Here is a 6,574-nt window from a genome sequence, read left to right as displayed (position 1 = left end):
GACTCGATCTAAAAGACCGAACCGGTTATTAAAGTTTCTTGTACGATTATTTAAATTTCAGTGAATTGTGGATTTTATGACACCCTATATGCCCTAACTAAATGCAGATTAGCCCTAAGCTAATGCAGGTGGTTCTTACAACCTATGTGTGACTAGGCTGTATTTCCTACGGAAAACCAAGGGTGGACTAGCGTATCCTACTCTAGTCATCACTCGGCGATATGGATCGCCGACTGACCGGACGGAGGCGCTCCTATAACTCTAGGACAGACCTCTAACTCTAAAACAAGCACACAGCAAACAATCAATCAAACAACCTATCAAAAGAAAAACCCTAACTCTAAAATTCTCTATCGAGGAGAAACTCATAACTCTAGAGGAAGGTCTTTTGAAAACTATATTTTAAAGGTTTTTGAAGAAGGTTTAAAACGTTTATTTACAAAAAAAGTTTGGCCGGACTTGGGATGTAAATCCCAAGCTGCACTACGTACCTCGGAAGAGGATCAAGCCAACGTAGTTCGAAAATCGAACTCGCCTAATACGCTTCTAAAAGAAACACTCAACACTTTAGATTTTTTTTAAAGACTTTTTTATGTTTTTCAAATGTTTTTGATATTTTTAAAGTTTTCAAATGTTTTTTGAGTTTTAAATTTCTAATGGTTTTGGATTTTAAAGCTTTTCCAATGCTCTAAACCTTTAAATGTTTTCAATCTTAAAGGGAACACGCAAGAACAACCACAAACTAGGGCAAAGCCCTAAATCCAAAAGGGGAAACCCCGAACAAACAACTAACGTCTCAAAGAGACGAACCATAACAAGAAAGATAGCGTCCCAAGAAGAGAGAAAACGATCCAAGATCCCAAGCAAGCAAAGCTCTAATAAGACTGAGTTAGCCTCTAATTAAAGCGAAGTAATCAACAACTCTAAAGGAGAAACTCCTAACTAAAAATATTAAAGAAGGGTACAAATGAGTCAATGACTCTCTAATAGCGGTGGAAAAACGAGTCAAAGACTCCACTGACAACAACTAAAGGATAGACGAGTCAAAGACTCCCTAAAAGAGATGGAAACACAAGTCAAAGACTCACTGACAACAACATCACACAAACAAATGAGTCAAAGACTCTTATATGAAGCAAAGCATGCCTCCTATGGGTACACCAATTTCGGCCCAGAATGGCATCCAAGGGAGGGAATCGTGCGCTCTTTCCTTGCGCAATTTAATACTTAGGTTATAGCATCTTATTGCCTGGCAGATCTCAGGATTTCCGTGGACAGTAACCTCGGAGCCAATAACATGTTATAGCTTAAATATCTAAATTGTCAAAGATTGGTTGCAATTGGGATACGATTATGGATGCACTGACCATTTTTCGAGGGAAATCTAAAGACCCTAAGATTTCTGTTTCAATGGATTAATGAGTTAACATGTGACAGAGATTTAAGGTTCTTTAGAAATTTTCAGATGATTTTCAATTAATTTCGGATTTTCAATGGATTTTATCAATTTTAAACATATGAGTGTTTTTACAAGTGAAACTATAGCAAACGAATTCGAAATGAATCAAAATTTCTACAGCAGTAAGATGGGTATCCATGCAGCTTACGGGATGAATTTTGTGGATTTGTACATTAAGCTCATATTTAATTTTGATTTAACAACAATAAGACCAGATTGCAAAAATAACACAGAAACTACTAGAAATAGAAATCTAAATTCCATGAAATTTCTACATTAGTAAGATATAAGTGAAAATAGCATGCTGTAAGATTTCCATGAATTTAGAAAACTATTTACTATCAGTTTCGGATTTTTTAAATTTCAAACCAGATTATGAATTAACACTACAGCTCATATGAAACAAGATCAAAATCACTTGAAAATTTTACAGAAGCAAGAAGTATAGAATTTAAGACTACTGTAAAAATTTGGAGAATTGTATCTGTGATTTGACATCAGTAACAATTCTCCCAAAATCTGATAATTTTCAAAGAATGCATAAAATAATATACCAAACAAGATCCAAAAATTCTCACAAATTCATGGTAGAATGTATCATTATCATATTATTTTCCCACGAAATTTCATTATTTGTGGAATCTGTTTAGTATATCTTTTAGTTTTCTTCGTTAAAAATCATGCAAAAATCCGAAAATATACCAAATAATTCTAAAAAATTCCGAAAACAGTGTACCTACCTGTGATGAGTTCCTCGCCGAATCCAAGAGCCGAAGAAATCCAAAAATCCGGCCGACGTGCGATCCGCTCCGCTTCCTTCTTTGTTTTTATATTTTCCTCTCTCTCTTTCTCTCTTATTTTCTCTCCCTCTCTTCTTTTTTTTTTCCCTTCTCCTCTTTTTTTTTCTCTTCTTTTTTTTTCTCCCCTCTTCCTTCTCTCCTCTTTTTTTTTCTCTCTTCCTTCTCTCCTTTTTTTTTTCTCTCCTCTTTTTCCTTCTCATCACCTCTCTTTATATAGTGAAAAACTTAGTGGAGAGGTGGAAATAAATAATGAGAATGGTGGGTGTGGTGGAGAATAATGGAATATATAATGGTAATGGTGGGAATGGTGGTGGGAATAATGGAATATATAATGGTAATGGTGGGAATGGTGGTGGGGATAATGGAATATATAATGGTAATGGTGGGAATGGTGGTGGGGATAATGGAATATATAATGGTAATGGTGGGAATGGTGGTGGGAATAATGGAATATATAATGGTAATGGAGATAATGATGTTATTTTAAAGGGAAAAATGAAGTTAGTGGAAATGGTAGAGAAAGTTAAGTCATGCTAATGGTGAGTCCCACTTTGTGGGTTCCGCACAAGCGGGTCCCACATCAGCGGGTCCCACACCAGCGGGTCCCACATTCTCTTTTGCTCGGATTCTCATGAATAACCCTTCTCAATACTCAACAGAAAAATACGAAACATGGCGGAAACGACCAAAAATATTTAGAAATGTAACAAACGGACGCGGGAAGGAAAGACATTGGAAAACCGATGAAAAAAAAAAAAACCTAATTTCTTAAGGCAGAGCAAAATGGGGTGTCTACATGCCAAGCATAGCGAACTTGGGTCCGGTCAAAATGGGGTGTCTACAGATACTAATGGCTTTCAATCGTATCTCTCCCAACATGGGATTTTACATCAGTCTTCATGTGCGTACACCTCTCAACAGAATGGTGTTGCTGAGAGAAAACTTCGTTATTCCCTTGAAGTAGGTCGCACTCTTCTTTTTCAGATGAGTGTTCCTAAGGCATACTGGAGTGATGCCCTTCTCACGGCGTGTTTCTTAGCAAATCGCCTTCCTTCCTCTGTCTTAGAGAGTGCCTCTTCTTTCGAGATTTTATCTCCTGGTAAGGAACAGTTTCCTCTGACACCTCGTGTATTTGGATGCGTTTGTTTTGTTCATCACCTTGGACTTGGCCGTGACAAACTCGATCCCCGGTCTGAGCGTTGTCTTTCTGGGGTATTTCCATATGCAGTAAGGCTATCATTGCTATAGCCCTCGTCTGCGTCGCTAGTTTGTCTCATCCGATGTTACGTTCTTTAAGTCTGAGGCATTCTTCCAACATGGCGCGGCATCTTTCACCCCTTCTCTCGAGTCCGAGGTCTCGCTTCCCTTACCAGATCTACCTACTTCTCTTCCGTCATCTTCTATTTCCGTGCGGCCAGCTTCTGCAGCTTCTACTTCTTCTGCCACGTTGGAGAAGCCAGCTCCACCTAAAATTACACAGCAGTATCAGTGACGCCAAGTTACAGATAGGTCTCTTCTACCTCCTCTCGCACAATCATCTTCTGAGCCGATGATCCCTCTCTCCCGCTCTCAGGTATCTTCTCTTCCGCCTTCCTCTGTTGTTTCTGATTCTCCTATTGCATCTCGTACGAGATCCCGTTCCACTGCACATCCTCTTTCGAATTTTGTTTCTTATGATAAGCTCACCAGTACCTTCCAGAGCTTTGTTTCCTCCTTGTCTTCTATGTCTTTACCACAGTCAGTGGCTGAGGCTCTTGACCATCCTGGCTGGCGTGATGCTATGAACCTAGAAATGGGCGCTCTTCATAGTAATGATACATGGGATCTGGTTTCCCTACCCGCTGATGCCCGTCCTGTTGGTTGTCGGTGGATTTTCTCCATCAAATACCTCTGTGATGGTACTGTCGAGCGCTTAAAAGAACGGTTAGTCGCGAAATGATACACTCAAACTTTTGGTGTTGACTACACTGAGACCTTCAGTCCACTTGCAAAAATTTCCTCTGTTCGTGTGCTCCTGTCTCTTGCTGTTAATCATAGCTGGCCTGTAACGCCCCGGTTTTTTCTGAAAATACCAACTCGGTGTGTAGAAGAATATGACATCATCTTTCTCAAAAACTTTCATTATTCCCAAGATCTCAAATACGTTTAGAGGATTTACAGAAATTAGGTCTAACTTATTACATCGTAATTCAAGACATAGTTGATACACATTTAAAACATAAATGTCCGTTAGAACAGTTCTGCATTCAACTCTAGCATTCCTCATCTTCCATCTATACTTCACCTGGGGTTTGGAACCATAAAACAAGGAAAAAGGGGTGAGCTCAAATAGCCCAGTAGGGTATAAACAACAAGTGATGTAGAATTGTCAAGCTCATAAGAACATGATATTTTGCAGATATGATATCTCACATGGAAAGAAAGAATAAGCACAACATGCTTTCCAAGTGATGTAGGACCCGCTTTTGTGGGGCCCGCTTTTGGTGGGACCCGTGTGGGGTCCGCTGATGTGGGACCCACTTTTGATGGGACCCGCTTGTGAATAGTACTCGGTGGGTCCTACTGTAAATAGTATTTTTACATAGTGCATCTCAATAGTGAACTTGCATAGTAATTTTACCGGTTCTTACATGGCCCCTTTATCAACTGGATGTGAAGAATGCCTTCCTCCATGGCGACCTGACTGAGGAGGTGTATATGGAGCAACCACCAGGGTTTGTTGCTCAGGGGGAGACTTCCTCCTACGTGTGTCGCCTACGCAAGTCACTCTATGGCCTCAAACAATCTCTGCGTGCGTGGTTTGGGAGATTCAGTGAGGCAGTCATGCGCTTTGGCATGAAACAATGCGGAGTGGATCACTCAGTCTTCAGTTATCACTCTTCAGCTGGGTGTATTTTGTTGATAGTTTATGTGGATGACATAATCATCACAGTGAGCAATTCACAAGGTATACAACGTTTGAAAACCGTTTTGCAAAATGAATTCTTTACTAAGGATTTGGGTCAGCTCAGGTATTTCTTGGGGATAGAGGTTGCTTGTTTTTGTAGAGGCTTGTTCTTATCACATAGAAAGTATGTCTTGGATTTGCTAAAAGAAACAGGCAATCTTGGAGTTAAACCAGCTTCCGCCCCCATGGATCCTAATGTGAAACTCGTTCCAGAAGAAGGAGAGTTGTTGGAGGATCCTGGCAGGTATCGCAGGCTTGTCGGTAAACTTATATATCTCACGGTTACTCGGCAAGATATTTCATATGCTGTTGGAGTTGTCAGTCAGTATATGAGCTCTCCACGTACTTCTCACTGGGCTGCGGTGACACAGATTCTCAAGTATTTGAAAGGGGCTCCAGGGAAGGGATTGATGTTCAAAAGACATGGCCATATGAAAGTTGAAGGCTTCTCTGATGCAGATTGGGCTGGATCCCCAGCAGATAGACGGTCCACCACTGGGTATTGTACATTTGTAGGTGGCAATCTTGTTTCATGGAAGAGTAAGAAGCAGGATGTTATAGCTAAGTCCAGTGCAGAGGCTGAATACAGGGCAATGGCACAGACAAGCGCGGAAGTTATTTGGTTACGTTCACTTCTTTCTGAAATTGGCTTCATTTCATCTTCTCCTTCGCAGCTTTATTGCGACAACAAAGCTGCAATATACATTGCCAACAATCCAGTCTTCCATGAGCGCACCAATCATATTGAAGTGGATTGTCATTTTATCCGTCAAAGAATCCAGAAAAGAGAGATTTGCACTGTGTTTACTCGGTCATGGGACCAATTAGCTGATATGTTTACAAAGTCCTTAAATAAGTCAAAATTGAGTGATATATGTAACAAGCTAAGAATGTATGATATCTACATTCCAGCTTGAGGGGGAGTGTTGGAATATGTAACTTGCCTAAGGGCATTTAGGACTTTGTACATTCCTTTATGTTTTAGTATAAAGATATGAGTCAGAGAGAGATAACCCTAACTCATTTATTTTCTCTGTCTAAACTTTCGGTTAACAGAAACGAACCCAAGATTCTGTCGGTTCAAATACAGAGTCAAACGAACCAAAAGAAGCCTCGTGAAGCATGTCAATTTAATAGGCAGTAATGAAAAAGGAGGACTGTGTCAATGTTAGAAGGGTATAAGGGTCTTTTACCACCCGATTTTGAAGAATCGCCTGTGTCTCATTCTTGTTTTAAAAGGTGCCTGAAATCTGTAATTCCTCTAAACCTGTACCCCATTATGTACTTTTCTCAAGCATAAAAGACTCCTGCTCCCATCGGTGGGTAGGAGGATTTGGAAGAAGAAATTTATGATGTTGAAATGAAAGA

Source organism: Tasmannia lanceolata, unplaced genomic scaffold (assembly GCF_043159265.1).
Source record: "Tasmannia lanceolata isolate RefF3 unplaced genomic scaffold, GAP_Taslan_0.1 ptg000025l, whole genome shotgun sequence".
Lineage (NCBI taxonomy): Eukaryota > Viridiplantae > Streptophyta > Magnoliopsida > Canellales > Winteraceae > Tasmannia > Tasmannia lanceolata.
This window is presented reverse-complemented; position numbering follows the sequence as displayed.